The sequence below is a fragment of the Musca autumnalis genome, unplaced genomic scaffold (assembly GCF_047663935.1).
Source record: "Musca autumnalis isolate F117 unplaced genomic scaffold, ASM4766393v1 scaffold_5, whole genome shotgun sequence".
NCBI classification, from domain to species: Eukaryota; Metazoa; Arthropoda; class Insecta; order Diptera; family Muscidae; genus Musca; species Musca autumnalis.
In genome coordinates this window covers 55,947,333-55,972,581 of record NW_027412088.1, presented here as the reverse complement: position 1 = coordinate 55,972,581, position 25,249 = coordinate 55,947,333, and the positions used below count along the sequence as shown (strand labels likewise).

The window sequence follows — 25,249 nt, the reverse complement described above, 5'->3', positions numbered from 1 at the left end:
TCAAAAAATGAGTTTTTTGAGTTAGCAATTTCTATTTTTTCTACGACTTCTACTTTATCTTGTGTCAAATTTTCAAGTTGATATCTCTAAAACTCAACGAGTTACAGCTTATTTTCTAGGAGTTTGGCAAAAATCATAAAAAATGCTTTTTGAGTTTATGAAGCACTAAAACATTTCAAGTCATGCTTGATCTTGCACAGAAATTTAGCAGTAATATCTGGCTAGTTCTCTACAAAATAGGGTCCAACTAGTTATTTTAGTTTTTGTGTAATAAGCATTTTAGGTTCGGAAGTCAAATTTCAATCAGCAACTTAAAACGCGTTTTTCTCGAAACTCGATTTTTTGAAATGTGTCACTCTTTGAGTAAATGAGCGATATGTAGAAATAAGATCAAAAGTGTTGCGGAGGCCGGAATTGACCACATACTCCATTTTGGAGACGTACCCGAAGAAGTTGTCATATATAGTCCATATTCGAACCTGATTTATGTCTCGTAGAAATATTACGATGTCCAAAGTATGGAGAAAATTGGTTACTGCCTTCGTGCGCAGCAAAAATGTTTTGAACTTTTGTGGTTGTTGTAGCAACGTATATATGTTCTTTCTTGTATTATCAGTTATCAGGTTCCGGTTCCTCTGTATCCAGACTCAAAAATTCTGCAACCTAGACTGGCTGCGTCCATAAAGAATCAGGAGTGAGTAAGTGGGGTTAGCTGGGCAGTTAATGCTGTGCGGTCCCATTCCACATAGCGGGTATGTGTTTGTGTATCATGACATCAATTCGGGCCCAAAACGAATTGAAGCGCCTGCGTCGCCCGGATCTTAACTGAGCTAAAATCACTCGTGTTTGCCTTGCCAGCTGGCGTTCTTCTGATGCGATGGATGGGGGTGAGCCGCAAGTACGGCATTCACACTGTATCTCTGTACTACCTGTGCAACCGTCTTAGTGTGAATGCTATTCAATCCTGCCTGATATGTTCGTTGGTCTAGAGGTTTTCTTTTATACCTTTGGAACCCTATCCCTAGATCATGAAGATCTCTCCTAACGTGTCTGGGTGGTGTAAGCCTGTCCATTACATCGTGACCGGTATGCTCACGGCGATAACCTGTTTGGGGTACTGCATCGACAACATCCTGTTGTGCTGATGCACCGGCAACACCTTCGTCTCCACATGAAGATGGGCGGTCCACTGGTGTCATGAGGCGGCAACCTGTTGCAATCCTCAGAGCGGCATTCTGACAGGTTTGAATATTCTTCCACTCCGTAGCTCTAACATTTGCATATCACGCTGGCGCCGCGTACCTTACTACAGACCGGCCTATTGCTTTGTTTCTTTGTCAGCACCACAGATGTTGCCGGCCAGCGACTTGAGGATATTGTCCCTACTTATCGCAAATAGCTGTGGCTTGCGAGGACGACTTAAATGTGCTATCGAACGTTACACCCAATATTTTGGGGTAGTTAGTGGTCGGAATCAGTGCACCATCGACCAATATGTTCAGTGGGAGCCTCATTTCAGCCGTCCATGTGGTGAATCGTGCGGCAGTGGATTTAGCGGCGGATATTTCCATATTCCTCAGATGGAAGAACTGTACTATATCAGCTATGTAGACATTTAACCTATCACATATGTCATTGACGATATGACCCAACGCCAAGATTGTACAATCATCCGCATACATCACAATCTTTATGCCGTCTGGAGGGTGTGGAATTTCAGAAGGGTAGAGGTTAAACAGTTCCGGAGATATCACTCCTCCTTTGGGAACTCTCTGCTTCACTCTACGGGTTTTGAACTTCTTGTTACTGAATTCTACAAACCACTGGCGTCCGCATATATAGTTGATTACCCAACGTGTCAAAGACGGCTGCAGAGTCTTCTTCTCTATATCCTCGAACAGCTTGGCATGGTTGACGGTATCGAAGGCCTTCGATAGTTCAAGAGCCACCATTACTGTTTGATCGCACGGCCTGTTCTGGTTCAGTCCTCTACTGATATGTGTGGATATGGCATCCAATGTTGTTGTAGTACTGTGCATTTTCCGAAATCTATGTTGATGTTGGGCAACTGGAAAACAGTTTCTCATCGTGGGGAGGAGAAGTGCCTCTAGGATCTTTGCTACTGGCGACAGGAATGATATCGGCCTGTACGATTCACGATCTTTGCCATGGGCTCAACTCTGTTTCTATGAAAATGTGAAATGACAACTTTTATAAAGGAAATAAATGTCAAATAAAACAAATATTAAGAACATACCATGGCACAATTACCCAGGTAGTGGCATCGTAAAATTTTGAATATGTTATTTTAAAACTTTCTTTATGTTGTTGGAGAAATTAGAACAAAAATATTTTTTTTATAAAGGGATTTGACTTTTCATATTCAATCAGCTGGTGTGATACCACTACCTGGTAGTTCTGCCATGGAACATACATATGTATTTTTCATTTCAAATTTTCATAGAACAAGAATCCAGCCCCAGGCTGCCAACTTTCCAGGCTTCCTGTACAATATGGTGGCTAACGATAGCTTGAGGACACTTGTGAAATACTCAACTCCGGGTTCGTCCAGTTGCCTAAGCATTACCATCGATATTCGGTGTGGGCCCAACGCTTTGGATGATTTCACGCTCGGAGTGACATCTGAAACATCGCCTTCTTCGTCCTAATACTCTCGGGGTGTTCTATAAGCTGCCGGTAAAAATAGTATGCTCACCTCTTTGGGTCAGTTACTGTCACGCCGTTGAAAGTAACAGCGTTCTATCATCCTTCTTTCCCGGATTCGAGAGTGATTTAAACGTTGCGAACAGGTTTCTTAATCCTGTACCGATGTTGCATTGCTTCAGGTGTTATAGCCACTTTTTCGGCTTATGTTCGCCTACTAATCTGTTGACTTCAAGAGTATGCTCTCTAACTCTCGGGTCTGCAGGATTCGTACGACGAAGCTCATCACGCTCATTTGGTAGTCGCGTCGCCTCTGCAGGGAAATTTGTCTTATTTCACGTATTCGACCAGCAGGTATTTCTATTATGGTTTATTATGGTCTTTGTACAGAGACGATGATAGGAAGATTGAGCTAAGGGGAATGACGGGTTGCCAGGATACGTTATTTATCAGGCATGGAGCCATAACGGTGCGAGCTGTGGCAATCTCCTACAATCCTCGTGGGAGCGTCTTAATTCACCGTGCAAAACGTGGAGCTATCACTTTGCTCGGCCAGCGATGTACCCCCCTGGCCATTACCTAGGACGGAATGCCAAAGCTCATGATAAGCTTTAAAGTCCCTTAACATCAGACGATTATTGTCCTCTAAAATCGAACTAATATCGGGCATATAACGCAGGACACATCGGCGGTATGTACATATTAAGCTGCTCTACCTCGGCAGTACCACACTTTACTGCTACCCCCATGTATTCCATGTATGGATCACAGGAGTCAAGCTCAAGTCAAGCGCAAGCTCAAGTGTATTAGGAAAGAAATTGCCCCTCCTCCGCTCCTTGCGCGATCCTTCCGTAGAACGTTGTAACCATCACAAAGTTGCAAGCTATAGGTGAGCTTTATTTCCTGGATCGCGGCTACCGTGATGTTTTTGTGACTTATAAAGTCCACAATTTCGCTGACCTTATTGCGGAGACCGTTGCAATTGAATTGCCAGAATGATTCATTGCTAGATGTGGTGCTAGATGCTGCGTTTGTTGTTGTTGGGGAGACTACGGCGGCGTCTCGTATTCCGACGAAGACGAAGAGTCGGACGACGATGTTGAAGACATACTGGGCGATGTTCTGGCGTAGCAAGCAGCAACATACCTATCGATGTAATCCCGGATGCAACTAAGGCCAGAGCACTCTCTAAAATGCAGCCATTCTCTACAACCATTACATCTCACCGATATTGATCGGTGGTGGATACGGATCTGACAAACGGAACAGATCCATACTGGCCCGGGGTTAATACCTATCACGTCACGGATCAAAATAGTTCGGAGCAGGCATTCCGGAATAAATTGCCGCTCCCATGGTGGAAAAATACACTAAGACAAGCACGTAAATGTTGAGCTGACGGCCCCTGTTCAAAGATTCCTACGAGTCAATCCGCCATTTCACCCGATAAATATTATCTTATCGTTATGTTAAATTGCAAGCTTCTTCTTTTTCGTAAAACCAAATCTTACTTAAACTTTGGCGTCGATCAGACCATATTTGCGACCTACAGATCCATAATTTTGATCCATTTCACCCCCTCAATATTTCACAAAAGGGGTGGACCCGACCTCTATACAAAATTTTGTGACGATTGGTATATAATTGCAGCCTGGAATTTGATTAAAACTTTTAGTGGACGGAGACACATCTAAAAATCGCTTTATCTCGTCGAGATATGAATTTTGGTATACCACATGGGACGGTCTACGACGAATATTTCGCGGTGTTACATGATTTTTGAAAAAAAAACTTATGATATGCTTTTCACATTGGGTTGTAGGGTATAAATATTGCAAATAATGACTTTCGCTTTAATAAGGCAAAACAAAACCATTTTACCAATGGAATTAATTGGAGTGAAGTCTCTCCTTGTTCCACTTGAATGTTTGCAGAAAAAGTCAGTTTTTTTCTTACCTAGGTCCGATGAAGAAACAATTGTTTATAGCCTCAGCACGGTGTGCTTTCACAAATTTAAATGGAAGGTGCTTACACCTCGGAAGTTTTTGCTGATTCTGAAACTACAATGCTCGTAGATGAGAAATATCAAGAAACAAAAAAAATCGCCGGAGGGATTTTAAAATAAATCGCGGTTTAAATTCACATTTTTAGGGGTTCTTAAGGTTTTCACGATTTTGCTTAGAAACCGCGGGTCCTATGTAAATAGGCCTAAAGAAAATATTGTAGCTGTAAAAATTCTCCACAAGATTGGTATTTATGATATTTTCGTAGGTTTTATCGTTTTTGAGATAAAGAAGTTCAAATTGAGTCAATGCAATAACTGTATCGCCTCCTTATAAAACAATGCCATTACTGCAATTTTACAAATTAAACTTATATATCTTGAAAATGGTACAACCTAGGAAAAAATAAATCATCCAATCTTGTAGAGAATTTTCTCAGCTTCAACATTTCCATTAGTCCCATTTTGATATGACTTGCGAGTTCCAAGCAAAATCGTGAAGATTTAAGATAAAAACCTAAAAATTTGAATTGAACCTCTATATCTCAAAAACGGTAAAACCTACGAAAATATCATAAAGACCAATCTTGTGGAGAACAGCTACAAAATTTTCCTTAGACTCATTTCGATACGACTTGCGGTTTCCAAGCAAAATCGTGAAAACCTAAAAAACCCTAAAATTGTGAATTTTGATCGCGATTTATTTAAAAATCCCTCCGGCGATTTTTTCTGTTTTTTTATTTTTCTTATCTATGAACATTGCTGTTTCAGAATCCGCAAAAACATCCCATGTGTAAGCGGTTTCCATTAAAAGTTAGTTAAGGGGCACTGAGCATAATATTGTTTTATAAGGGGACGATACAGTCTGTGCATTGTCCCAATTTGAAATTCCATATCTCAAAAACGGTAAAACCTACGAAAATATCATAAATACCAATCTTGTGGAGAATATTCACAGCTACAATATTTTCTTTAGGCCTATTTACATAGGACCCGCGGTTTCTAAGCAAAATTGTGAAAACCTTATAACCCTTAAAAATGTGAACTTAAATCGCGATTTATTTTAAAATCCCTCCGGCGATTTTTTTTGTTTCTTGATATTTCTCATCTACGAGCATTGTAGTTTCAGAATCAGCATAAACTTCCGAGGTTAATTAAATTAAATTTGTTATGGCACACCGTGTCCGTCTTGAGGCTAGAAAGGGTATATAAACCTTGATACGACGAAAAATGTGCCTCGTGGAAATAACGGTTTTAGACCCCAAGTATGTTTTGACGAAATTCGTTTTATACAATTTGGAGTTGAGTTAGCCATGTTCGTCCGTCTGTCTGTCTGTCCGTCTCTTTGTCTGTCTGTCTGGCTGGTGCGCACGATAACACTCTAAAGGATCAAATTTTGGGTATCGCAATATTTTGTCCAAAATTAGTTTAGGTTCGAAAATGGGCCATGTCGGTGCACACCGTTGGGTACCTCCCCACAGGAGTTCAACAATTTTCAGTAAAATGATGTGAACGATAGCTCTCGAAGGGAGCAATCGATTTGGTCCATGCTTTGCACATCGTATTATTCCTTCTAGATATAGATCGGGTTCGTATGGACTATATCGGTCCACTCCTTCTGGTACCTCCCACACAAAATTCGGATAAAGTGAAGTTTAAGAGCTACTCTCGGATCGTTTTGAATTTTTTTCAGTAAGTTGTCTTTGCGGCTCGCTTTACGACTTTACAATTTTTTTCTAAAAGCTACAAGAATAACTGACGGCTCCAGCCAAAATGGCAAATTCGCAAGGTAATTCTCGCGGTGAGTTTCTATTTGGTGCATACTTTGGACATCGCATTATTTCATCCAGATATGTATCAGGTTCGAATATGAACTATTTCGGTCCACTCCTTCGGGTACTTACCACACAAAATTCGGTTAAAGTGAAGTTTAACAACTCCTCTCGCATCGTTTTTGTTCTTTTTTCAGTAGGTTAGTCTAGCGGCCTCATTTACAATGCTACATTATTTTCCGGAGTAGATCAATACTTCCTGAGAAAATGGCCCAAAGGCTCCAAAACCCTGCCGGCACATACTAAAATGGCTAGTGTGCAAGATAACTCCAAAACTTTTTCAAAAATTTCTTTCAAACTTAGTTTAACGTAATTTAATATTTCGAGTCCTTTATGAAGAAGTTCGGTTACTAAAAATGTTTGGTATATGTATGTGAATGATTTGGTATAACACATTGCGGTACATACAGATTTTAAAGCAAACTCAGCATATTTTATATACGGCATAATTATTGTGTTTGGTTTGGATTTGTTGTTTTTTTTTGTCAGTGGCTGAGGGTATATCTCCGTCAGCACAGCTGACTGATACTTTTTTACTTCTTTCTTTTGCCTTTCAACTTAACATTCCCTAACCTACCGAACCTAATAACATTTTTGCTTCTCGATTTAATGAAAAAAAAATCTGATAATTATTATTGGAACAAAAAGGAAATTGAAAAACTTTATTAGTAGCATAGCATGAATTGTTGTTGATAAAAATATAATTTTCTAAGGAATTGTACAAAAAGAAAAAAAAAAAAAACAGAAAATTTGCAAATGAAGTGCCGTCTAATTGTGCATATAACTGAGTGGGAGAGCGGGGTATGCAGAACATACTAATAGCTTACGGCAAATAAAGAACACAGACGCCAATTGTGAACTTGTTGTTTGAAGTACGTGTATGACCTCATTGCCCTTAAGGACAATTCAAACAAAATTTACAATTATTGCTCACAAAACGAACAAAAGTGGCAGGTCACCCATAGTCAAGTAAATGCTATAAAAAGCGGAGAAACTTTACTTTTGTAAAAATTTTTAAATGTTTTGCAATAATAAAAAAAAAATGAAAATAAGAATCAGTTTAATTCGCTAAGCCTTTGTGGTTTATTGCCAAGAATAATAGTTGTATCTATGGCATACAATTGTGTGTCCTTTGCAGATATTAAAATAGAATTTCTTTAAAGAACAAAGAAAGAAGAAGACCTTGTTTACATTTTTACACAATTTATTTTTAATTAATTTCTCTTACCGCACACACACACAGTGTTTTGTTTAAATATCTACAAAGACGATTTTATGTAGCTATGAATATAATGTTAGTTGCAGGTTTACACAACATATCGAATACAGTCCCAGTTTTCAAAGGACGTTTTTTTTATTGATAGGGGTTTTAGAGTTTTTTAGTTGACTTTTATGATTAAAATAACCCACCAAATGACAGTACTCTGAGGTATATTTCTGTTGAGGACTTTAACCCTTTTACGTCTCATTAATGTGACCTTTTTGTTCCATTTTTAGATAAAGTGTAAAAACAACGATGTATGGTGCCATAGCGGGTTTTTACAGCTTTCAGGTCATTTTCACAGGAAGTATGGACTTGCCCCTAAAAAAACTTTTACCGTCGTAATGGGGGCAGCGAATACAAGTTGCTACAACCAAAATTAAATGGATTCGAGAGGAGGTCTTAAACTGCACTTTACCGAAATTTTGTGTGAGAGGTACCCGAAGGAGGAGTAAACCGACATAGTCCATATTCGAACTTTATCTATGAAATATTACGATGTGCAAAGTATACACCAAATCGGTTACTCGCTTCAAGAGTTATCGTGCGCATAAGTTTTGCGAAAAAATTTAAACTTTTGTGTGGGAGGAACTTGAGGGAATGGGCCGATATGGCCCATCTACGAACTTAAACTAAGTTTTCACAAAATATTACGAAAACTAATTTTTGGACCAAATTGGTTAAAGCATTCGAGAGTTATCGTGCACTCCAGCCAGTTATACAGACAGACGGACGGGTGGACATGGCGAAATCGACTCCAAATTGCCTGCATCGAATTTCGTCCAAACATACTTGGGGTTTAAAACCATTATTTCGATGACGCACATTTTGCCAGTGTATATACCCTCGTTAGTATAAATGCTGAGGGTATAAAAATAAGCAAGAATATAAATATCTTCAATTTTACCGATTTTTGTCGGTAACTCAAAAACTGAGTTGGCGAATCGCACTACTGGTGCTCATTATGAGTTTTGGTAATCCATTCAAGGGACACAGCTCTGGTGGTTCAAATTGATGGCTCCACACTTTGTATGGTGAACGAATACGCTCGTGCGAGGATAAGAAGAGATTGCCACAGCTAGCCAGATATCACCATTGTGGCGCCGGGAGTGATAAATGGCGTATTCTGTACTATCGTCGCACAGTGTTGCCATACAAAAGTGGACAAAAATAGAAGGCGTTGACCTAGGTTGATGAATTTTTGCACAAGTAATTAATAGCATAGGAATGAAATATTTCAACTTTGGTCTATATCGGTTCAGATTTGGATATAGCCCCCATATGTATGTTTCCCCGAGTTTGCTTTAAATTGGTCAATTTTAATCGGATATGCTTCAAATTTTATATGCGATATTTGCTTAGGCCCCTGAATAGATTCAAAGATTTTCGTAAAAATCGTTTCAGATTTTGATATAGCTCCCATATATATCTTTCCCCGATTTTGGTATAAATCGTTCAATTTTTGATGAATAGCCTCAGGCCACTGTTCAGTTTTACCGATATTGATTTGATTTCGCAAAAATCGGTACGGATTTGGATATAGCCTCTTTATACATATACCTTTCACCGATTCTATAAATCGGTCAATTTTTGAAAAATAACCATTCAATTTAACATGGAATGTTTTCTTAAGCCCTTTTTCAGTTTCACCGATTCTGACAAATATCGGTTTAGATTTCAATATAGCCCTCATATATATTTTCGTCCTATTTTATGTATTCGATGCACTAAATACGCAATCTATGTGAGATATTGATTAAATTAGGAAAATATGACGTAAGTATCTGTAACTGAGTGACAACGGGCGAAATTATATATGGAAACCATATTCAAACCTGGGGGCTATGTAGAATCTGAACCGATGTATCTCAAAAGGTTGCAGGTATGGGCAGAATGTTTTTACACATTTCGCTTTGGAAGAAATGTCCAATTAACGGAAATAAAGAGTCAAGGTGGTAATAAAAAGATATACCGCACGAAATTTTAAGAATTTATATTTTTCTTTATCAAATTTTTAAATTGTTAATTCTTGATAACGGTACTTTGCCCATGTGCACTTGATGTCAGTTTTTTGTACTAAAATGTTATATTTATAGCCCACCCATCGCCTCCGTTAACAGGCCACCCGACTTTATAACTTCTGACCGTCATACTTTCACCGCCCCACAGAGCTGTTCTAATCCTCGGGTAACTGAGAGAATTGTCCGGGTTCCGGTAGCTACAGCCGCTCGCTCGGTCGAATACTCGAAATTTTACCACTTTCCCTTGCAGAGGCGATGGCACTGGCAAAGGTGCGTTATGAGCTTCGCAGTAGAAATCCTGAATACCGAAGAGTTAGTGAATTTACTCTCGAAGTAAACAAGTAAGTATGTGAGTACATGCGAAGCATGTGGTTAGACCACCTGATTTTCGGTATTATGAGGATTTTAGCTAAATTTTTTAACCGAACTAGCTGTAATTTGACATTTCAGGTTCCAGTTGTCACAAAACTTCTCCACCAAAAATTGTCAACATAGGATCATGTTTATACCCTCAACATTTCGACACCTCCAAATAATAGTATTCTAAGTCTAAAAAGTGAGTTTTGCAGGGGAAACTCTCAAAGTGTGGCAATTTTTTTGAACTTCAGTACTATTCTAAGTCAATATTTGTTTATAACTTCTGTTCGGATTGACCGATCACTACCAAAATTTGACAGAATTTAAGTTAAAGGACGTTCGACACCTCCACATAATAGTTTGCTAATTCTGAACAGTGAATTTTGCAGGACAAGCTCTAAAAGTTTGGAAATTTCTTTGACCTTCAGTACTATGCTAAGTAAATATTTGTTTATAACTTCTGTTCGGATTGTCCGATGATTACCAAAATTTGACAGAATTTAAGTTAAAGGACGTTAAATATAAAAATGTAAAGAACTTGAAAACATGCTAAATCGACTTAGCATACTATTGTTTGGAAGCGTCGATTTATGCTAACGAGGGTATATACACTTTCATACGGGCAAAATGTGCCTTATCGAAATAATGGTTTTAGACCCCATTTCGTCCAAACATGTTTGGACGAAATGTTTCAGACAATTTGGAGTTCATTTAGCCATGTCCGCCCGTCTGTCTGGCTCTCTGGAGCGCTCGATAACTCTCGAACGGATCAACCGATTCGGTCCAAAATTGGTCTTTCGTAATTTTTTGCCCAAACTTAGTTTAAGTTCGAAGATGGGTTATATCGTTCCAATCCTTCCATTACCTCCCACACAAAAGTTCGGAAAATCTGTGCGCACGATAACTCTTGATGGGAGTAACCGATTTGGCCCATACTTAGTACATCGTGCAATTTCTAACAGACTTAGATGTGGCTTTAATATGGACTCAATTGTTCCACTCCTTCGGGTACCTCCCACACAAAATTTCGGAAAAGTTCAGTTTAGGGCCTGCTCTCGAATAGCTTTGATTTTTGTTGTTGCAACTTGTATTCACTGTCCCCCATACGACGGTACAAGTTTCATCAGGGGTAAGTCCATACTTCTTGAGAAAATAGCCACAAATTTGCAGAAAAAACCCTATGACACCGTGTGTTGTGGTTGGAGCGCAAGAAAAATATCGAACGGATCTGCCAAATCGGTCCAAAATTTGGCCTTCGTAATATTTTGTCCAAACATAGTTTAAGTTTGAAGATGAACAATATCGGTCCACTCCTTCAGGTACCTCCCTCACAAAAGTTCAAAAATTTTCGGAAAAATTGTCGATAAGTCTTAAAGGGAGTGACCGCTGTAATACATACTCTGCACATCCTAATACGAGTACATCTACCAGATACAGAATAGGTTTGAATATGGACTATATTTGTCTACTCCTTGTGTTACCTCTCACACAAAATTTCGGATAAGTTCACTTTAAGACCTGCTCTCGAATCACTTTGATTTTTGTTGAAGCGATTTGCATTCGCTACCTCAATTACGACGGTAAAAGTTTTTTCAGGGGCAAGTCCATATTTCTTGGGAAAACAGCACGAAAGGTGTAAAAAACCCCTATGTCACACATATGTGGCGGTCGGAGAGCACGATAACTCTCGAACTGTTCAACCGATTTGGTCCAACATTTTCGGTCCGATTTGGTCCAACATTTCCGGTTCACAACTTTCGGTACTTCTCCCCAATATTTAAAAAATGTAACTAAAATGCTAGGACGTTATCACTTGAATGGGGCACCCAATTTGGTCCAAACTTTGGATCTCCTAATATGTTATCAAAATTTAGTTTAACTTCTAAAGTGGCCCATATCGGTCCTCCCTAAGGGTACCTGCCCTACAAAATTTCAAGGTGAAAGTTTCACTTCACATTGGCTGAGAGTATATCTCTGTCGGCTAAGCCGACTGATACTTCTTTACTTCTTTTGTTTTTGTTTAGCTACAATATTTTACCAAACTAGCTGTCAACATAGGTCCATGTTTTGGTATAGTTCCCATTTAACGGTACCTCCCGATTTTCGGTATTTTGAGTGTTTTAACTACAATTTTTAACCAAAATATATGTAATTTGACGGGTGCCACCGTGGTGCAATGCTATGCACACCCGCCTTGCACGCTGAAAGTGGTGGGTTCGATTCCCCGGCCAGTCAACATCAAAAATTTCAACGGTGGAAAATACCCCTCAGTAATGTTGGCGACATTTCCTGAGTATTTCAGCCTTGAAAAACTTCTCTACAAGTGGTGTCTTAAGACACGCCGTTCGGACTCGGCGATAAACAGTAGGTCCCATATTATTGAGCTAATATGAATCGGGGTGCACTCAATGATATGAGAGAAGTCTCCCTTGTCCCGTATGGGATGTTTATGGTACAATTAATGTGTAATTTGACAAATGAGGTTATCTGTTGTCACGAAACTTCTCCATTAAAAATTTTCAACATTGGTCCATGTTTTGATATAGTCCACATATAACGGTAGCTCCTGGTTTTCGGTATTTTGAGGATTTTAGATACAATTTTTAACCAAACTCTGTAATTTGACAGTTCGATTTCCCAGTAGTCATAAAACTTTTACACCCAAAATTTGTCAACATAGGTCTATGTTTTGGTATAGCCCTCATACTTGGCATTTGTAGTTCCCAGTGCTCACGAAACTTCACTACCAAAAATCGTCAACATAGGTCCACACTTTGATTAAGTCACCATATAAAGGCACCAGCCAATTGAAGACATTTTTAGATACATTTTCAACTCTAATTTAAGGTATCCGTAGTCGAAAAAACTTTTCCGCCCAAAATTGTTGACTGAAAGTGAATCTAATTACACCATTTTAGTTCCGTCGTAGGCTACGTTTATTAAGCTGTCGCCAAAGGCCACTGATTATCTTTACTTGTTTTAAAACTTTCCGTGTTAACATTTAACATCGGCAAAGAGGAAACATGAACTGAAAAGATAACAAAACCACACCAGCCAATTTAAAATTTGTTCCTTGACAAAATCCTCCCAAAAAGTTTATAAAATATAAAAATTGAAAAGTTGTTGTTGTGGTATGCTGTAAGGACAAAAAAAAAAGAAGAACACACCCATCTATTTTGAAATATTATATGCCGCTGAAGAGGAGACAACCCACCCAAGCTTAACAAAAGGCTTATGTCAAACGATTTTTTTTGAATTCATTCTATTTCTAGCCAAGGCGAGAGCCCTTGAAAATCAAAGCAAATCACTTGGGGTTGACAATACAAAAGAGAGAAAAAAATAACAAATTTCAACTCATGTGACCAAAATAAGTGGCATTCTATATTAAGCTTATTTTGGCCCAAGAATTTTGAATGCAAATGATCATTATAAAAATGTAAATTTAAATGTTTTTTTTTAATAAATTTAATAAAAAGTCGTTAAAAGGCTTTAAATACTTTCCATTTAAACAAAAACCTTTAAATGTTTTCAAGGTTATTTGTAATGATGACGATTTTTTTTAGCAATTATAACGCTGTTGTATTTTGAAACGTATGTATAATAATCGGACATTCGAAATATACAGTGAGCGTAAAAATAAAATTTACACATCAGAATATTTTAATTCCATATTTATGTACATGTTAAGTATAGAAACATGCTATTCATAAATGTGGACAAATGCTTAAACCCCCTGCCCCTTTTGTATAAGACCCATTCCTGTATACTTGGGTCTCTCATATCAAGTCTATATGAGTATATTAGCGGATCATGATCCTTATTTTATTATCTAGAAATAAACTACAATATAAGGAGACAATTTTCATTATTAGAGAGCACCGGAATAGCAAATTCTGCACCTAACAACTACCACCCCGAATGTACTGTACCCACCAATTATCGTCTAACATACTATTTCCATAAACAAATAACAAACTCTCAAAAGTGCGGAATGTGATGTCGTCGCACCATAATGATGCCAGTGTCAGACACATATCCCCATAGAAGGGTTTTTTTTCGTTTTGTTATTTTTCACATACCAAGCCAACCATGTCATCAACACCACCATCATCATGAGCTTTTTTTATTTTATGGGACCAGTCAGTCACTCTCTCTCAAAAGGAAGAAATATGAATACCCAACCGGTGATTGTGAGTCAACAAGTTTATTGCAATGTTATGTTTTTTTTCTTTTTACGAAGTCAAAAGAATTCCATTCATAAATGAAAGAATATTTTGTGTTTATTTACACTTTGCATTGCTGGAATAACTTTTTAATGGCAATATTTGCTTAGTTTGGAAAATATCTTAAAATAGTTTCATCTTAAAGTAGATTTTAAAATATTTATATATTGTTGTTGTTTTTGTTTCTGTTGAAATGCGCTAATAAAGTGTAATGGATAGCTAAGTTATGCTCCTGAACTTAATTTTGACATTTGTCGTCTAATTTACTGTGGGAATGTGAAAGATAAAACCAGGCAAGCAAATAAACATGTAGAAATGAATTAGTCAGCTAAATAGCTTCAGCGTATCACCGACTGTATGAAAAAAACAATATCAGGGTTGATGGAATTTAATGTATTATAATTTAATTGTTCGACAAACATCCCATAAGGGACAAGGGAGACTTCTGTCATATCAATGAGTGCACTCCAATTCATATTATCTCAATGATATGGGACCTACTGTTTATCGCCGAGTCCGAACGGCGTGTCTAAGACACCACTTTTGTAGAGAAGTTTTACATATCTGAAATACTCAAAAAATGTCGCCAACATTACTGAGGGGTATTTTGCCACCGTTGAAAAGTGTTTTGATGTTGCCTGGCCGGGGAATCGAATCCACGACCCTATGTGTGCAAGGAGAGTGTGCATACCATTGCAGCACGGTGGCACCCATGTATTACAAACAGATTCTAATTTAAACAAGTAAAAATTGTAAAGTTTTTATACCCTTCACCATAAAATTTTCTGAAATAAAATGTATTAATTAGTTTCCTTTTCTCTTCACAATGTTAAGTGGAGAAGTTTTTGACCACGGATGTACCAAAAACCTAAATTAGGTCGGGTAATTTATCTAAAAAGGTCTTCATTCGGGCGGTACCTTTATATGGGAGCTATATCAAAGTATGGACAATTTATCGTAGAGCAGTTTTGCGACCACTGAGAACGTCAAATGTGAAATAACCACTATTTCGGTAAAAAAATGTAGCTACGATTCTCAAAATATTGAAAATCGGAAGGAACCGATACGTCGGGGCTACAACAAATTATGTACCTACGTTTTTGGTGTATAAGTTTCACTGGGAATCTCATATTGCAGATAGTTTGGTTAAGATTTGTAGCCAAAATACCGAAAATCGGAAGGTACCGTTATATGGTGGTTACACTGGCAGCTGAAAATCTCAAATGACAAGTTGCAAAATATAGCTAAAATATGGCTAAAATCCTGAAAATAACTAAAATCCAAAGGTACCCTTATATGGGGGCTATACCAAAACATGGAGCGATATAGTCAATTTTTTAACTTTACAGAAAAAAATCGGCGATAAAAAAATTATCATATTGACGAAATTCGATAAAATTATTTGATACAATAAAATTTTAATATTGACTAAAATATTTATCGATTATTTTATATTGAACTGATAAAATATTTAAAATATTGACATATCAAGCAAAATGTGGAATATTTTGATAAATATTTTTGTCAATAGGTGAAATATTTTATCATTTGTATTTTTACTTTGTGACCAAATAAATTTATTGAATTTTGTCAATATGACAATTTTTTATCGATAAATCAAATCGATAAAATTTTGATTGAATCTTTGAATTTTATTATCAAATGACTTAAATTTTTTTTCTGTGTTGACATGCTTGCAAGCAAAAGACATATAAAAATTCAGTGTCTTATCTCAATTTTTCGGGATGCTAGAGTAATTATAACCGACTAACGGAGGGTAGCACCTACATAGATCAATTCAGAATTTATCCTGATGCGTTACAAACGGAAAAACATAATATGGTAGAGGATGTGGAGTCTATGGAAATTAAAAACGATTCGAGGCATGTCCTTAAATAGCCCACTTGTGAAAAAATATTTAAATTTTGTGTAGGTACCTCCGTCTCTGAAGTAGTGTGCAAAGTTTGGACCAATTCGTTCTTTCGTTTCAAAAGTTATCGCACACACCGTTTTGGCGAAAATGTTTAACTTTTGTGGGAGCGATACCCAATGGTCCATCTTCGAACTTGATCTAAGTTTGAACAAAATTGGCTGATACGTTTGATAGCCGAAGACAGACGCACAGAACAAAATTGAATCCAAATTGCGATGAAGCCTATAAACTGAGGGTATAATAAAAAAGTAAAATAATTTCCTTACCCCTATCAGAGTCTAGACCAAAAAGATGCCAATCTAAAGATAGTCATTATGGACGACCAGGAGGAATTCATTTTAAACGGCCAGAAGGAAGCATTTATATTCGATAAAAATGCATTCTTTATAAAGGACAAGATGGAAGTTGTTATAGAGAACCAGAAGGTTGTTGCTGTAACAACGCAAATATGTTCGTTCGTTTGTTTTATTCAATTCTGTAGTGAGATTCTCTAACGCATTTTTTGGTTACCGACAAAAATCGGTAAAGTAAAAACGCCAAATTATGAATGACAAGTAAAAAAGTATCAGTCGGCTTTGCCGACAGAGATATTCCCTCAGCCTCTGTAAATTGAAACACTTTTTTCCCAAAAAAACTTATGTATTTGGTGGGTTTCAAAAGTTTGGGCGTATGAACCGACAAAGATGTTGATTAGGATTAAAGTTCAAAAGTTTTGCGGAAGAGGTACTTAAAGGAATGGACCGACATAGACCATGGGGGTGCCATAGGTGTTTTTACACCCTTCGGGCTGTTTTCTCAAGAAGTATGGACTTACCCCTGAAAAAACTTTTACCATCGTAATTGAGGCAGCGAATGTAAGTTGCTTCAATAAAAATCAAAGTTATTCGATAGCAGGTCTTAAAGTGAACTTATCAGTAGTTGTGTGTGGGAGGTACCGGATGGAATGGACAACTATAGTCCATATTCGAACCTGATCTATATCTGGTAGATATATTAGGATGTGTAAAGTATGGACCAAATCGGTTACTCCCTTCAAGGGTTATCGTGCGCACAAATTTTCAGAACATTTTCAAACTTTTGTGGGGGAGGTACCGGAAGGAGTAGACCGATCTAATCCATCTTCGAACTTGAACTAAGTTTGGACAAAATATTACGAAAGCCAAATCTTGGACTGAATCGGCAGATCAAGTCGAGAGTTATCTTCCGCTCCAACCACTACACACGGTGTCACAGGGGTTTTTTACCTTTCCGGCTATTTTCTCAGGAAATATGGACTTGCCCATGATGAAACTCATAGCGTCGTATGGGGGGCAGTGAATACAAGTTGCTACAACAAAAATCAAAGCAATTCGGGAGCAGGTCCTAAACTGAACTTTTCCGAAATTTTGTTTGGGATGTACCCGAAGGAGTGGACCGATAGAGTCCATATTGGAACCTCATCTTTGTCTGGTGGAAATTTCACTATGTGCAAAGGTTATCGGTTTTTCCCTTCTAGAGTTATTGTGCGCACAAATTTTCCGAACATTTTCGAACTTTTGTGGGGGAGGTAACTGAAGGAGTAGTCCGATAAGGTCCATCATCGAACTTAAACTAAGTTTGGACAAAATATTACGAAAGCCAAATTTTGGACCAAATCAGCTCATCCGTTCGAGAGTTATCGTGCGCTCCAGCCAGCCAGACAGACAGACAGATGGACGGACATGGCTAAATCAACTCCAAATTGTTTGAAACACATTTCGTCCAAACATACTTGGGGTCTATAATAATTGTTCCACAAAAATACCATACGGGACAAGGGAGACTTCTCTCATACCAATGAGTGCACCCCGATTCATATTAGCTCAATGATAAGGGACCTACTGTTTATTGCCGAGTCCGAACGGCGTGTCCTAAGACACCACTTGTAGAGAAGTTATTCATGGCTGAAATACTCAGGAAATGTCGCCAACATTACTGAGGGGTATTTTGCCATCGTTGAAATTTTTGATGTTGCCTGGCCGGGGAATCGAACCCACGACCTTTAGTGTGCAAGGCGGGTGTTCATACCATTGCACTACGGTGGCACGGGGTCTAAAACCATTATTTCGATAAGGCACATTTTGCCCGTATGAAAGTGTATATACCCTCGTTAGCATAAATTCTGAGGTTATAAAAAGTATGAATAAAAGTTGTCAACACAGTTGCTAAATGTAGGCCTTAGCGATAACTTTATTTGGTTGTTAACATACCGGTGGCCCTATGCTCCACATTGAAGTAAAAAGGAATAAATAATAACTTACCGACAATTTTCGTTAGTTACCGAAATTATATGTATTTCAATTTAACCGATTTTTGTCGGTAACCAAAAATTGCGTTAGAGAATCCTACTACTGGTTCCTCTGTATCCAGACTCATTAATTATGCAACATGGACTGGCTGCGCCCATAAAGAATTAACAAATGAAGCGTGCCGTGTGGTACCAACTCACATGCCAGGCACGTGTTGGGTATCATGGCAACAATTCGGGCTCAATATGAATTGAGGCGGCTACATCGTCCGCATCTTAAGTGGTCTAAAACCACTCGTGTTTGCCTTGGCAGTTGTCGTTATTCTGTCTGCATCAATGTCAATGCTATCCAAGCCGGTCTGATTGGCTCGTTGATCTAGAGGTTCTCTGTTCTACCTTTGGATTCATCTTTCTAGATCATGAAGATGGCTCCTCACGTGCCTCAGTGGGGAAAAACTGTCCACTATATTGTGATAGGGATGCTCGCTGGTATAAAACCCAAGTAGGTACTGTATCGACAACATTCTGTTGTGCTGATGCACCGGTAAAATCATACCCCTCCTCATGAGGATGGTCCACTGGTGTCATGAGGAGGCACTCTGTTGCAGTCTTCAGCGCAGCTAATATTTGAATACTACACTGGTTTGTGTGTATGTTTTTGTGCTCGGCAGTCATTTTTGTTGGTACCAGCAGGCTTTTTTTTAGTTTGGGCAAGTATCTCAGGACTTGCCCCCTTAAAAAAGTGTGTGCCCTGGCTGTTTCAAAAAATGTCAAAATAAACATTTGAAATTTTGTATGGGAGATGCCCGAAGCTGATATATGTCTGAATGTAATCGGTGTATGTCTGGAGCCATTATCTCAGGACTTGCCTCTATAAAATTGTGCTGTATTAATATAGGCCGTAAGGACAACCTGTTTTTTTTTTTTTTGTAAAATAATTAATAACTTTTGTGGGGGACGTACCCCCAGGAGTGCACCCTATATGGCCCATCTTTGAACTTGATCTAAGTTTGGACGAAATATTACGAAATGTAAAGTTAAGGTGCAACCGTGGTGCAATGGTATGCACACCCGCCTTGCACGATGAAGGTCGTGGGTTCGATTCCCCGGCCGGGCAACATCAAACACTTTTCAACGGTGGCAAAATACCCCTCAGTAATGTTGGCGACATTTTCTGAGTATTTCAGCCATGTACAACTTCTCTACAAGTGGTGTCTTAGACACGCCGTTCGGACTCGTCGATAAACAGTAGGTCCCATATCATTGAGCTAATATGAATCGGGGTGCACTCATTGATATGAGAGAAGTTTCCCTTGCCCCTTCTGGGATGTTTGTGGAACAATTATTATAAAGTTTGGAACAAATCGGTTGATTTATTCGAGAGGTGTTGTGAGTGCCAAACAGACACACAGATGGACGGAGATGGCTTAATCTACTCCAAATTATTATGCGGAGAATTTTTTTTGGCCAAAAGGGTATATTTATTGACAGCAAAAAGGGTGTATATACAGATGACCTGAAGATCGTCTTTATAGCTGATTAGAAGGGCGTCTTTATAGACGACCAGAATAGCGTCTTTATAAACCTGAAGGAAGTATTTTGGGCGACCTTTACAAATGATCAAATGGGCGTCTTTATAGACGAACAGAAGGACGTCATTATAGACGAATGAAAGGTCATCTTTATAATCGACCGGAAGGGTGTCATTATAGGCGACTAAATGGGGGTTTTCAGATGTCCAGAAGATAATCTTTATAGATGACCCGAAGGTGGTGTTTATCGATGACTAGAAGAGCGGTTTTATAAAAGGAAGTCTTTATTTATGATCAAAAGGGCGTCATTACACACGACCGATGGTATTCTTTATAGATTACCAGAAGGGCGCATTTATGGGCAAACAGAAGTGTGTCTTTATATACGACCAAAAGGTGGTTTTTTCCAAACGTCTAGAAGGGAATCTTTATAGATGATCCGACTAATTTATCGACGACTAGAAGTGCGGTTTTATAAAATGAAGTCTTTTTTTTATGACCAAAATGGCGTCTGTATATACGACCTGAAGACAGTCTTTATCAGTGATCAAAACGAAGGGTTTCTTTATAGACGACCAAAAAGGGCGTCTTTCCACCAGATTGTCGTCTTTATAGACGACCTTAAGTGCGTCTTGTAAGACGACCAGACATTACTCTTTATAGACGACCAAAACGGGTCTTTATAGACGGCCTGTAGGTAGTCCTTATCGATGACCACAAGGATGTCTTTATAGTATTTTTAGACGACTTGAAGGTAGTCTTAATCGCTGACCAGAAGGGCGTCTTTATGGATAAGAAAAATAGTGACTTTATAGGTGGCCTGATGGGATTCTTAAATGATGACCAAAATGGCGTCTTAATATAGGCCTTTTTATAGACAACCAACTAGTCGTATTTATACGCGGCCAAAAAGAGTCTTTTTAGATGACCAAAAGGGAGCAATTGTGAATGTCCAGAAAGGAGTCTTTATAAATAAATTTGTTTTCTGTATAGGCGGAGTCTTTATAAAGGATCAGTAGTGCGATTCTCTTACTCATTTTTTGAGTTACCGACAATTGTCGGTAAAATTAAAATGCTTACAATTTCGGTAATTACCGATGTTTTTCGGTAAGTTAGCGACGCATAAAAAACAGTTGTAAAGTTCTACCGATAGCAACAGTGTTGTCAACTTTTATTTGAACTTTTTATTCATAATTTTGCGTTTTAGTTTTACCGATTTTTGTCGGTAACTAAAAAAATGAGTTAGAGAATCGCACTACAGAAAATATTTTTGTAGATCACCGTTACGGAGACTTTATATGCGACAAGAGAGGAGTCAGAAAGCAATCTTTATAGGTGACTGGGAACGATTATTTATGAATTTACAGAAGGGCGTATTTTTGTGCCGACCAGTAGAAAGTTTTATTGGCACCAGAATGACGATTTGTGGAAAATTATTTTAGACGACCAGCCTAGATAGCCAGGTAGGTAGCTACCCATTAGTTATCTTTATCTACGCGTTTGGTAATTTCTACGTGTCATTTACCGAGGCGTGTAATTTTTGAAAACGTTTGCTAACATTGGTTATTTCCATTCATGATTTCGCAAAATCATTGCCACATTTAAGTGTCTTACAATTTTTAACACATTGCACGGTGCTCTTGAAGGAACTTTAAATGGAAGGTGCTTACACCTAGGAAGTTTTTGCGGATTCCGAAACTACAATGTTCATAGATGAGAAAAATAAAAAAAAAATCGCACGAGCGTTTTTTAAGTAAGTCGCGATTCAAGTCGGCATTTTTAAGGTTTTTTTAGTTTTCACGATTTTTATTGGAAACCACAAGTCCTATCGAAATGGGCAAAAGAAAATATTATAGCTATGGAAATTCTCTACAAGATTGGCTTTTATGGTATATTCGTAGATTTTACCGTTTTTGAGATATAGAAGTTCAAGTTGGGACAATGCACGGACTGTATCGTCTCCTTATAAAACAATGTCATGAATGCAATTTCCCAACTTAAACTTATATATCTCAAAAATGGTACAAAATAAGAAAAATATACCAAATCCAGTCTTGTAGAGAATTTTCACAGCTACAAAATTGTCTTTAGTCCCAATCCGATGGGATTTGCGGTTTTAAAGCAAAATCCTGAAGACCTGAGAAAACAATCTGAATGATTGATCTGAACTTCTGTATCTCAAAAACGGTAAAACCTACAAAAATATTATGCAGGTCAGTCTTGTACAGACTTTTCACTGCTACAACATTTTCTTTAGTCCCATTTCGATAGGACTTGCGGCTTCCAAGCAAAATCGTGAAAACCTAAAAAAACCTAAAAATGTGAATTTTGACCGCGATTTATTTAAAAATCCAAAAATCCAATCCAAAATCCTCCAGCCAATTTTTCTTGTTTTTGAATTTTTCTTACCTATGAACAGTGCTGTTTCAAAATCCGAAAAAAATTCCAAGGTGTATGCGGTTTTCACTTAAAGTTAGTTAAGGCATTTATGGCATAGTTTTAAAAGGTAGCGATACAGTCAATGCATTGTCAAAATTTGAACTTCTTTATCTCAATAACAGTAAAACCTACGAAATTATCATAAAGGTCAATCTTGTACAGAATTTTCACTGCTACAACATTTTCTTTAGTCCGATTTTGATGGGACTTGCGGTTTCGAAGTAAAATCGTGAAAACCTAAAAACCCCTAAAATGTCAACTTAAATCCCGATTTATTAAAAAAACGCTCCGGCGATATTTTTTTGTATTTGTTATTTTTGTCATCTATGAACATTGTAGTTTCAGAATCCGCAAAACATCCCAGGTGTAAGCACCTTCCATTTAAAGTTGCTTCAAGAGCACCGTGATTGGCAATGATCAACCAGGCAAAATCCTTGGTGTAAATAACAAGGCCGTTTTTGGCCCGGTAACGTTACCTATGAGTTGAAATTATAAAAAATTTGAGAGATTACATTTTACATTTGTGTTGTCTGTGGCAGACAGCTTTTTCTTTTTCGAATATCATAATTGCTCGCCTGAAGTATTACGCCTTTTCAGGAAGGGTGGATGTATCAATATCTTGTTGTTCGCCACATCTTTATCTAATTTCTCGGAATGGTAAAAAAAAATTGTAGTGAGGGCCTCGGTGGCGCAATGATTGTCACGCCCGTCTTGAACACGTTCGATATCCAGACAAGGGTATATCAAATATTAAACGTTGGCATAATATGGGCGATACTTAAGTATTTCAATCATCTAAGAGTTATCTTCAAGTTGTGTCTTAAGGCACACCGGTGTTCGGTCTCGGCATTAAAAAATAGCTACCATTGATCTAATGTAAATCGCGGTGAACTCATTAATATGACAGAAGTCTCCTTTGGCCCTTCGGGGAATGTTTGTTGGAATATATATCAAAATTCTACTAGTATATCGGAATTTGTTTTGCCTTTAGAAACAACCGGACGTTGTATTTATGAACGGCCAGAAAGGGGGGTTTGTGAACTAGCAGCTTATAGTTGCTGTACACGTCGCGACGCTATATAAAACGGTGGACCGACTTTCCCAGTTGTTTGTACTTGTGGCAAAATCGATCCACGTACGATAATTCCTTCTATTTTTGGTTTAGTATAAACACACCACATAGTGTGTCGTCAGTTCTTTAGTTCGTACATATCTTCAAATCACTTGATGGTCTGAAGAAATTACAAATTGTCAAGATATTTACCAAATTTTTAACTATTTGCTTTTTAATTCAATATTTTAGATTGTGAGAAAATGAACAATTTCATTTTTAAGCATACATTTGAATTCATATCTTCAAGTGTTCAATGTGAGTTCCATTAAAATTTTGTCACGTTCGAAGTTAATTTTCTTTTAATTGATTAGCAAACTGAATCCCCAAAAAATATCACTGTAAAATATATAATCGTTATTTTTCTTCTTCTTCTCTTTTAGGTAAGTACCGGAATTTTTGGATCAAAAATTTTTACAGAAATTGATGTAAGTAATGATTACAAATTACTTATACTTACGATCATCAGGGTAATGTATATTACGAATTATTATTAAAATTAATGTTATGGCATAAAATAAAAATGAAAAAAACTGTTTCAACATTATATGTTTTTGTGTACAGTAGTTTAGATGACAACAAAGGCGTCTTTATGGATGACCAAAAATACTTCTTTAGATCCACTTTATAGACGACCTGACGGACGTCTTTATTGAGGTCATCAATAGGGCTCTTATACACAAGCTGAAGAGTGTCCTTATAAGCGACTTGAAGGGAGCGTTTATAGTCGATCTAAAATGCGTTTTGATAGACAACCAGAAAAGCATCTTTTTAGACGCCTAGAATTGCGTCTTTATAGACAAAAACAAGCGCGTCTTTATAGGCGAATAGTCGACTACATTTTGTATTTCAGTGTCCTATAGCAAGGCTCCCTTTTACTACAGTGTGTTTTATTTAAAGAATCTCATTTCTTCTTAAATTTTCATTTTTCCATTTCGGATGCCAAACACTCCCTCAGTACAACAGTTTGGAAATCCTGCCCCCTTTCTAAAAATGAAAAACCATTTGGTGGATTTATCAAACTAAGTCATCTATTGTTATTTCGCTTTTGTTTTTGATGATATCACTCAATCATGCAAAAAGTTTTCCACAAAATTAGTTTTGCAGGTTTGTTGTGGGGAGAAAAGTGAAAAACAGTTGACAAACCTTAACCACAAAATTCTTGAAAATCGATATGGCTTCCACGTGCTTTACTTTTTGTGGTACAAATGAGACAAAAAAAAACAAAACGAAAATATGAACTATTGCTTTCCCGAAATTCTGAAATAGATTCGTGATGTCACCATCGTCGTGATGTCAAACTAGAGCTTTGGAAGATATCATGCCTCCAGGCACACTAACATATATAAAATCCACTATATACGATATATTGATACTCCCTAAACCGCACAATGGCATAACAAAAATCAATGAACGGCACGAAACTTAAATTAATAAAAATGTTTTGTCAATAAAAAAAATGAAATGAATTTTTTTCTTGTACTGTTTTTTTTGCTTTTGTTTTTGTTATTTTCCAGCAGTAAAATATTCCACTAAAGAAATGGTTTGTTTTTTTTTTATTATTATTGATTCATTAAATGCTTCGCTAGTTATTCACAATTAGACACA

General features: G+C 37.6%; 1 protein-coding gene across 4 annotated transcripts in view; it reads left to right on the top strand.

Moving 5' to 3' along the window:
* The window catches only part of LOC141387647 (uncharacterized), a 153,621-nt gene that overhangs the window by 17,934 nt on the left and 110,438 nt on the right, over positions 1–25,249 (top strand). For 2 of the 4 annotated variants that reach the window (XM_073957606.1, XM_073957608.1), the window contains one exon: positions 24,025–24,069. The exons of the other annotated variants lie outside the window; for them this stretch is intronic. The gene's annotated coding sequence lies outside the window, so the exon portion shown is untranslated. The remainder of the gene's footprint in view (positions 1–24,024; positions 24,070–25,249) is intronic. 4 annotated transcript variants of the gene reach the window in all.